General features: G+C 37.2%; 1 long non-coding RNA gene across 1 annotated transcript; it reads right to left on the reverse strand.

Annotated features, from left to right (window-relative positions):
• Positions 1–1670: 1670 nt before the first annotated feature.
• On the reverse strand, positions 1671–6792 carry LOC140498509 (uncharacterized). The gene is made up of 3 exons (XR_011965118.1): positions 6615–6792; positions 4348–4426; positions 1671–2639 (listed from the first exon to the last, which is right to left on the reverse strand). It is a non-coding gene; the product is annotated as an uncharacterized lncRNA (long non-coding RNA).
• Positions 6793–10587: the final 3795 nt, after the last annotated feature.

Raw genomic sequence — 10587 nt, forward strand, 5'->3', positions numbered from 1 at the left:
GATGGTTACTGCCCTCAAGGAGCTTATATTTTACTAAAGGAAACAGAATTTCAACATATCAAATACATACAGTGTAAATGAGAGGTGATCTTGGGGGGTGGGGGAGGCATTGAGGTAATTATGTAAGTGTGTGCTAGTAAAGGCTTCTAATAGAAGTCAGGATTTGGAACCATCCTTTCAGGAATTCTGGGAAACTAGGAAGCAAAGGTCAGTAGGGACAACATTTGTTGTGTGGAAGGAACAACAAGAAGGCCAATGATGCACGTAGGTGATGCACTTGATCTGCCCAGGGAAACCTGATCCTGGACCATCCCTGGATGCTTTCATTTTTTCCTGCAGGTGATTAAACAGAAAACAAAAGAGATGAACTTCTGGAACATGGCTAATTAGGGAGTTCACGAGTTACTGGGTTCTTCAGTTAAAATTGCCTGAAAGAAATTGGAATTTTCTATAAAAACACCATTCTCAGAGAAGTTGACCACCAGCATCATTATGAGCCCAAGTCATGCCTTGGTTTGTCAATTGATTTGGTCCTTGACCGAGTTATTCAGAAGAGACAGAGCAAAAGAAAAAATGAAGTAGCTGCATAATCCTACAAATTACTTTGTATTTTGGTGTTTTAAGTATTAGCCTCTGGGAAGAGTATAATATAAATTATTACAGGTTACTATTTAATGATTTAAGTTTCTATTCACATGTACTTTTATCTTTTAAGTGTTTCTTTTGTTTGAAGGAAATAAATAGCTCCCATATAGCTAATCTATATTAACACCATTCTAATCTCTTTTTGGAAGATGACTTGAATCAAATTTAAGCTTTAAATGATTTTCCCTGAGTCTCTGGGATAGGGATATAAAGAGCTAAACATAGTGAAAAAGAGCCTGGTCCTTGTATTTAAATGCTAGCCTCCCCCAGGGCCTGAACCCAGTGGGTTCATGAATTAAGAGCTGGGGTTGCATAGGAGGAGAGGATATCCCCTGGCCAAGGTGTCTTCAATAAGGTGATTAAAAATACATCTAAAAACCATAAAAGAATATTGGGGAGAAAGCAAACTATATAATAGGATTAGGAAGAGCTTCCTGCAGGAGGTGATCTCTGAACTGAGCCTTGACCAATCAAATGCTTTATGTAGGTGAGTTTTGCTGTCACACAGAGAACACAAAAGAAGGTGAGGTGAAACAAGCCTGGAAAGGGTAACTGGAGGCAGACTATGTAAGGTTTCAAATGCCGAAGAGGGGAACTCAGAATCTTGTTACAGAAACACAAGGGAATCCTTGAATTGCTATGAGCAGGGTAGTCATAGGCGGATCTGTGAGTTTAGGAATACCCCTTTGGCATCTATGTGAAGGATGAGTTAGATAAAGGAAGAGGTTTAGGTGAGGAGGCTCTTAGAAATAGTTCAGGTGAGAAGTACTGATGGCTTAAACTAAAACTATGGCCATGTGAAGTAGGGGTAGAACTAAAAAGGAGAAAATATGGGAGACGAATCTGGAAATTAAGGATAATGAAGAATAAAGAGTAATTGAGGATAGTGAACATGAGTGGCTAGAAGGAGGATAAAATTCTTTATAGAAACAGAACATTTAGGAATATTTTTATTATGAGAAGAAATGAATACTTTAAGATGATTAGAAATTGAAGCATTGGCATAGCATATAGATATGACATTACTATGTTTGACTATTTTGTATTGGTGTACAAGGTTCCATCAATACTATATTTTATTGTTATCAAGTAAGGACTAGAATCATTTTCACTACCAAACTGCTTTCTTTTTGAGCAGACAATGAGCTGTTAGTGACTGAATCACCTCTTCCAAATGGTTCAATAATTCCATATCCAGCTACAGGCTTGCCATAATACATGGTCATCTAGTGATATGAATTCAGAAGTGTTACAAAAGAATCCCACCTCCCTCACTGGCTAACTTATGAAATTTCACCCTTAGAATTTTTTTCTTCATCAATAAAGCTTAGATTCTTGTTAACATGTATGTATCTCTGTGAGGTATGAGACTTTAGACTGTTCTTAATCCTTTATTCCATACTGTAGAAGAGTGTTAAACATTTTTCCTGACGTTATGTTTTGAGAAGACATTGAATGCCCTGTGTTAAAAAATTTAACATCTACTAATTAAACATCTATTATGCCAGGTATAGAACAGCCATAACCATAGAAGGTTTAAAATGTAGTCCTGCCCTCTAGGAGCTTATAGTCTAACTTATAGCCACTAGGCAAGGAGATATGTGAGACATGACTATTTAAGCAAGTAATGTATAAATACCAGCAACATCTGTGGAGGGCAGGAGTGGGATATCAGAGCAAGGGAGCAGAATTTGAAGATGATAGCCACTTATGACAAATATGGCCTATCACTTGATTTTGTCTAGAGTTGATCCTAGCTTACATCACAAACCACATCACTTTTTCTCCTGTGTTCCTCCTTGACTAAACTAAAATGGAAACCACATTCAAAAAGGACAAAATGTGCATAGTACCAGATGACATGCAACTAAGTTATGAAGACAGGATCAGGCTGGGTATTCTGCACTCTTTCCAAATCCTTGAATAGCCTACTTTATCTCATTCCCATAGTTTCAGGGGGGATTGCTCCCTCCTCTCTCTGAAGCTTGGGAGGCCTGTAAAGGGCAAAAAGAACATGTTAGAATTAGCTTGAATTCTGGTGCGGCTCCTTGGCAAACCCCCTGTTCATGATGGCTAGTTACTAAAGGCTGGATGCACTGCTCTGTCACACAGAAGCTTCCACAATTGGATGTTATTTAGGCCACAGTTAAGATAAATTGGTTTTTCCTGTGTTTTTCATCTGTTATTTGACTCTACTATTCAATCTTGCTCTCCCTTGGATATTTTGTGTTTGAAATCCTAACCTGGGACCAAAATATTTCTTAAGTTGGCAAATTAAGCAAAATAGTCAAACTTAAGAGTATTTTAGTCCTCAAGTGGAATCAGATGGAATAATGCCTGTTCTTTATCCTAAAGTACTTTCTGAAGGAATCAATGGCTAAGATAGATGAAATCTTTATTTCCTCTTTATTCTCCCAATACATGTAAAGCTGTCTCAGTTCACCAATTAGGAGATCCTACTTCCCTTCTACACAACCCCATCCTACCAGATGAACTCCTCTAATCTGGTCCTCATTCCTCTCTCTGAAACTTTAGGAAAACCAGTGTTATAAAAGATATTCCTTATGATATGAGAATTAAATATAGTAATATTCCACTACAGAATTCATAAATTAGGGAAATGTTTCATATTAATTCTGACCTTCAGCAAGTCACTTAGCTTGTTTCCTCATCCGTAAAATGAGAGTAATACTACTTTCATTATATACTCCACAGGGTTGTTCTAAGGCTCAAAAAAGATAATAAATATGAAAGGACTTCAAAAACTATGAGGTATTATGTACATAAGAATTATTTATTGCTAAAATACATACATATATGCATCTTATATCTTAGTTCCCCAAGTAATCAGATCTCTTAAAAATATCCCATTACAACATAAATCTGCTATTACTTCATTTATACATGTGGTAGCTATTCTTCTAATGCTGAGTCAACTTCTTGGTCATTGCATAAAATCTCACATTCAGAGTACTGACAACTTAAATCATTTTTAAACGTGGTCTAAGAATTGTGCGATTCTTAGAAAACTTTACCCTTTCTACCACACCCCTTCCTAAAAAAAATATCATAAGCTGCTACTCTAATCTTTCTCTAAAAATATTGAAAATCTCCTGAAGACTTAAAATGGCTCAAAGGAATAAGACCTGAACCATTTCTTGGTGGCCTAATTACAAAACTTAACAAATGAGGGGTTAGGAGTTCTTACTTCAGGCTCTTGCCTGGTGGACCAACATGGCCAACACAGAGACCAACAAGTTGTGCCCAACTAAATAAATTCTGTTTCCTCACTGAATATCTCTTCCTTGCTATGGCTGAGTAAATTTCCATTTATAAACTCTTAGATGTTTTGTAAGTTCTAAACATGAAGCAATAGGTCAACCTGAATCAGCCCTAGTTTATAATAACTCCATTTCATTGTTAGTAAAATTTTATTGATATCTTATATTTTCACATTACCAAAATTTCTCCCTGTATCCTTAAACCTAACCCCCTCCAAAAAGTCATCACATAGAATACAATTTTCAAAAGAAAAAAAAATAAAGGCAAAAGAGGAAAAAAAACCTCATAACCAAACCAACCAATAAAACAAATAAACAAAAATTAAAGCAAAACTGATCGACACATCAAAAAAAAATAAAAAGACTGGAAAAAAATACAGTATCTCATGTCTACAAAACTCCTTTCTCTGCAAAGACCTACCTCTTTGAGGCATGTCCTCTCATTTGTCTTCTTTGGGGTTATGCCATTTTCTTCTCCAGCTTACTTTACAGATGAGGAACTGGAGAAAACAAGGTTAAATGGTTGCCCAGGGTCACATAGCTAGTAAGTGTCTGAGGCCATATTTGTACTCAGGAAGATGAGTCTTCCTGATTTGAGGCCAGGTGCTCTCTCTACTGTGCCACCTACCTGCATCTACCCAGAGCACTAGAGCTATATATAATACCTAGACTGTCCCTCGCTTTTGGCTGACTCTGACTCTGTAAATGATTAAGTCCTTTTCTAATCATATTCTGGTGAGAATTTCATAGATTTCGACCCTGAACCAATCTTAGAGATAATCTAGGCCAGTAGTATCAAACTCATATGGAAATGGGGTCTAGTAATCCATATTTAAGGATTCCTGGAGGCCACACATAAAGTTAGTTTTAAATGTAATGATATCTGTGCTTTATTGGATTTTATTTATTTTGTCAAATAATTCCCAATTGTATTTTAATGTTCTAGAGAACTACAAATTAATCTGATCTATGTTATATTGCATTTTTATTTCCCAATTACATTTTAATCTGTTTCCCTTATGTACTTTGTGAGCTGCAGATGGCCAGTGAGTTTCACATTTCTTTCTAAAGCACTGAGAATGGCTTGTCCAGGGTTACACAATCAATATGTCAGAGGTTACACTTAAACTGACATTTTCTTGACTCTCAATATGGTTTTCTAACTACTGCTTCATATGACTCTCCTACATAGAAAAGTACGAATGAATACAAGATAGTTAAAAATAAGGTAATTTGGGAGGGAGGCCAGTAACATTTGAACAGTGTCATGAAGGAAAGAGAGGACTTCCAAGAGCTTTGGGTATGGAGGAGGTGAATTTCAGGCAGAGGTGACAGATGGCAGATGGAAAACCATGTGAGAAGAACAGAGAGAATGTCAGTTTGATTGGACCCTCACGTGGCAGAAGGGGAGCAATGTATGATGGGGGTTGGCAAGAGAGATTGGAACTTGGTTCTGAATATCTCCTTTTCCCATGTATTTACTTACTATGGCATTTTAAATTGTTGCCTGCACATAACTTCATTCTTTCAGCCCAGAACAAGTTGTTCATGCCTAAAAGCCAATGCTTTTCACAAGGTAGTGGTTAAAGGATCTATAAAATTTAAAGAGAGGAGCAGGATGCTTGCTTGCTGCAGAACATTTGAAAATAGAGTTCAATAGAAACTGATTGACATTTTAGTTTATGGTTTTCTTTTCAGTCCTTTTGTCATTGTTCTTCTTTAGACTTTTACCCTGGAATAACAAATCTAAAAATAATATATTACTTTGCAGACTTATTTTGTGACTAATTCTAAGATATTACTGGGAGCAGAAAATTCTTACCCCACTTTAAATACCTTAGTGATCTGCAGGCTTATTGGTGGAAGAGTCTGCTCAGCAGATATCAATCTCAAACCCTTTATGGCTTTGTAAATAGACTTTTCTATTTGTTATGACCAAAAATATTCATCAGCTGGTGTCCAACTTTTTGATAAGCTTCTCCAAAACTAGATTCTCTCTCTGATATCCAGGCCACTTTTATAGGACTTGAGAGGGTTTACATTCTATGACACTTAGCCTTTTAAGAATGTAACAGCAGCATGGCCATGCCATGATGAGGCATTCAGGCAGGATTTCAGTAGTGATTCCTTTAACTAATCTGGACATGACAGCTCCCTATATAATTATTCTGATTCCTTCTGAGAGAGAATTATATTTACCCAATATCAAAATGTCTGATTTTTTAATTACCTACCTGTCCTCAGGGGGAAAAATAGTGTTATGTAAATAAATAATTTAGCAATCAACTCCTTTTCCTCTTGAGCCCTGACTTTAGTTTTTGTCCCAAAGTAACTGTAACAATGCCTTAGGAATGAATGCTCTGCAGTATGGATAATATGTGAGCCTTCAATTCCACCTCATCTTCCCCTCTAGCATCAACCACATTTAATTCCTTGACTTTTGAGCACAAAGACCTAAAGTTTCATGACTTGCATGAATATGAGGCCATATTTTTCTCATCTTTTAGTATTAGACAGAAGGCCTGGAATAACACCCCTTTATAGAATGTAAGCTCTTTGAAGGAAGGAAAGAGGGAAGGGACTGTCTTCTTTGCTTATATTTATATTCCATAGCATTGTGTCTGGTACATAATAAATTCTTGGTAAATGTTCTCATTTATTTTTTCTCTCTCTCATCTAGCTACTTACCTACATGTATATTCATATGTGTGTGTATACACATATACATGAAAAGCATCTTCTTATCACTTGGGGTGAGGAGTCTGAAGTGATTAATTTTTCAAGGAATACTCTCTGTAAGTTGTAGAAAAATTACTGATCTGATTTGGTTGAGCCAGTTTTCTCATACCTTTCACTAATGAAACCATCAGTCCTTGTAGAGAGAAAAAAGTCAAATAACAAAAGCATGAAAATATATGAGGATAGGGCAGAAAGGAAGAAGACAACATTTCATAACCAGACCTAAAGTTACCTCCAGTTCACCTACCTCACAGAATTTTATAGTTGCCCTGCCACTATCACGATTATAGCTCAGTTGAAATAGCCTTTTAGAATTTATAAGTAACTAGATTCAATTATCAATTTTTATCCTTTCAAAAAGATTGTAAGGTATAGGACAGATATCATTTTCCCCATTTTAAAGATGAGGAAATTGAAACTTAAGAATTATAGATTTATCTCTGGAAGATACGTTAAAAGACATTTAGCTTAATTTCTTCATTTTACAAATAAGGAAACTGAGGTCCAGAAAGATTAAATGGTTTGCCCAAAGTCACATAAATATAGCCATGAGAAGTCCTTTAACTCCAGAGTCAATGCTTTTTTTCATTCTGCCACTTTGACCCCTAGGGAGTTCAAAGTCATTTAACCAGTAAGAAAAAGACTATATATTGTATCCACATTTTCTGATTCTACATCCAATGGTTTTGGGGTTTTTTTAGCTCTCCCATGCTATCTATTTAACACTGACTGTGGGGTGTTGGGAAGTCAGTCATGGCAGCACCCCTGAGGACTGCGGCTGTGAATGATTTCCAAGGTATAATCACGTAGTGGAATGAACTCTATTTATTCAGCAACAAACTAATCATTGTTCAGTAAAGTAAAGGATAACATTCATAGCAACATCCTGAAGGAAATATCGTTTTATATATATATATATATATATATATCACATAACAATAGCAGCATCTTTAATCAATTTCAAGTATCGAACTCCTTGTTCAAAATACATCTTCCACCCCTAGGTCATAGTAATAACAATAATAACAATAACAATAACGGTGTCCAAGTAAAGTCCTCTCTCATCTTGACTCCAGGCTGACTTCCACACCCTGCAGTTCCTCCTCTGGGGGCCAACCACTCCCAGCTTTTGCCTGGCTCCACAGGCAGACAGTCTCTGCTCCTGGGACCTGTTCTACTCTACACTCTTCCTTCTTTTACCTGACAGCAAGCTCCAGGGGCTCCTGTCCACAGCTTCTGTTTCTAGAAAAATAAGGCCTAACAGGCTTATAGCAATATTTATACACATTACCAGCACCTTCATCTCAATTCACTCATAAAGACCAATAGACAGGGCTGAAAAATCGACACAGATCGAGACAGGACTTTGACATCAGAAACATTCTTTCTATTAGGCCTCCCCACAGGCAAGTTCCCCTAGCCTGCTCACAGTTGCTTCTCTCTGAGCTCTGCTTCTGATTGCTCTCTCTCTCCAATTATATATATATGTATATAGATATATATGCACTGTTTCTAATCAAAAATTCTTGATTGATTGGCTAAAACTCAAACAACAAAAACTCCTACTTGCTTGACATTATGGGTGTAAATAATCTCTTACCCTCGATGGATCTCCCCCAAAGGTGTCAGTTCACATTAATTCAAGTCTATCAAGTTAAATTTAATGTCAGGAGTCAGTGCTAGATGAAGTTCACACTGTTCCCTTATCTTAAATTCCATCCACCCTTCTCCATGCCTTTGCACAGACTGTTCTCTGTCACAACTTACCCTTCACATTCCTGGATCATTCACTTTCCTCATCTCTGTCTCTTATAACTTTAACTCCTTTCAATGCTCAAATTATCTTCCAATAAGTGCAATGGATGGTGCGATGAATAGAGTACCTGGCATGGAGTCAGCGGGGTGTGAGTTTAAATCTGGCCTCAGGCACTTCTGAGCTCTGTGACTTTGGGTAGGTCACTTAACCTCTGTCTGCCTCAGTTTCCTAACTGTAAAATGGGTATAACATTAACTACCTACCCCCACTCCCAGGATTGTTATGAGGATCAAATGAGATACAGCTCAAATGAAATAAAGCACTTAGCACACTTCCTGGCACCTGATAGATGCTACGTAAATGCTTGTTTCTTGACTTCCAAATGTTACAAAACACATTTCTCCAGAGATTACTGCTAACTTAAATATGTATATGTGTGTATGTGTATTTGTACAATATGTTTCCCATCTCTCAATAAACTTTCAGTTATTTCACATCATGGCTTATTTCTTTTTCAGTATTTACAAGCCTATATCTAGCCCATAGTCAGGTCCATGATCTTCTCTCTCTCTCTCTCTCTCTCTCTCTCTCTCTCTCTCTCTCTCTCTCTCTCTCTCTCTCTCTCTCTCTCTCTCTCTCTCTGTCTCCTTTCTCTTTTCTGTTTGTTTTCTTGTTGTTATTCACTTATTTATGTATTCATTCATTCTTTTTCTTAATTTGCTTATCAACTTTTTTTAACCACATCTATGATTTCATGAATATAGAGAATTCCCATTCAGGAAAACCTAAAACCTAACAATGCAGATCAGGACCTATTCTGCAACTTACAGTTTTAGACAGTACCACAGGACATATACTGGTTAAGCAATGCCAAAGAACTTCTCTCCAGAGACATCTCAGTCTTACTAAACATTCATTGAGTGGAACTGAACTGGAATGAACTGGGGTGTTAGAGTTAGGCTTGCCAAGAATACGACTCCCAGCCATGCTTGGGCAAACAAGATTGCTCTGCACCTTAGCTTTTCATGACTTTCCATCTGACTCTCTTGGAACTTCTGGACTTCTTTTACTCCAGTCCCATGAATTTGTTAATGGTAGTGACCTGTTCCTCTGAGCGTGTCATGCCTTCTGAGCACAATGCCCAGCATATATCAGGCACTTAATAATCTTTTCCTTAGTTCAACTAAATTTCTACAACTAAAAATTGGGGGGGGGGGAGGTTGTTTTGTTTTGTTTTTAAGAGCAAAGGACCTTTAGCTTGTACTTGAGAGTACTTGATCTTTCTCCATCCTCCATTCCTCTCCCTCACATATCGTGCCTTCATTGCCCTGGTGAGACAATTTCCTGATCACACCAGGAACCCCATTCTTTCCACCATCCACAGCAGCAGCAAGCTCATGCACTAAAGATCTGACCAGAATATTGTAACTAAAAAATTAAAAGGAACAAAACACAGCAACAAATATGGTGGGCAGTAGAAGGGTGAGCTATGTGAAAAACTCTACAAATGAAATTAAAAACTAAATATATCTTTTCTTAGTATAGGTTACTTCTGAAGGGAAATGCTTTTGGGTTACTTACTGCTTATTGGAATAGTAGATTGTCTGCTCCATCCCCAAATCTATTTCCAAGTCTTAGTTTCTATTTTGGATCCTATAGTTCAGAGGCTCTTAACTTAGAATCTAGAAGCTTTCTTTTCCATTATATTTTAATTTGGTTTCCTTTATAATCCTACATATTTTATGCATTTAAAAACAAAAACCTGAGAAGAAATCCATAAATTTTACCAGATTACTACAGAGGCCCACAACTCAGAGAAAGCTGAGAACCCCTTTGTGTTCAGGTTAAGCTAAAGCTGCTACTGGTAATGTGAGACCTGTCCTGATCCCAGGAATCCAAGACAAAGAAGGCACTTTCCTATCTGATCATTAACTACTGCTTCCCCAAGTTACAAGGCATTCAGCAGTGGCTTTCTAATCACTTCCTTATAGTTCCCTGGGAAGTCTATTTCTTTCCCTCCATATGCTGCTACTTAACCTATTTCTCTTGGTTTTATTCGATTTCTCTGGGTCATGTTCACTAACCCGCTATTAAGAATCATTCTACCCCTTGGTTAAACCATTGCTCCAAATTAACATTTTGGCTTTGGCTCCTGAGTAGCTAAGT

The sequence above is a fragment of the Notamacropus eugenii genome, chromosome 4 (assembly GCF_028372415.1).
Source record: "Notamacropus eugenii isolate mMacEug1 chromosome 4, mMacEug1.pri_v2, whole genome shotgun sequence".
In the NCBI taxonomy this organism is placed as follows: Eukaryota; Metazoa; Chordata; class Mammalia; order Diprotodontia; family Macropodidae; genus Notamacropus; species Notamacropus eugenii.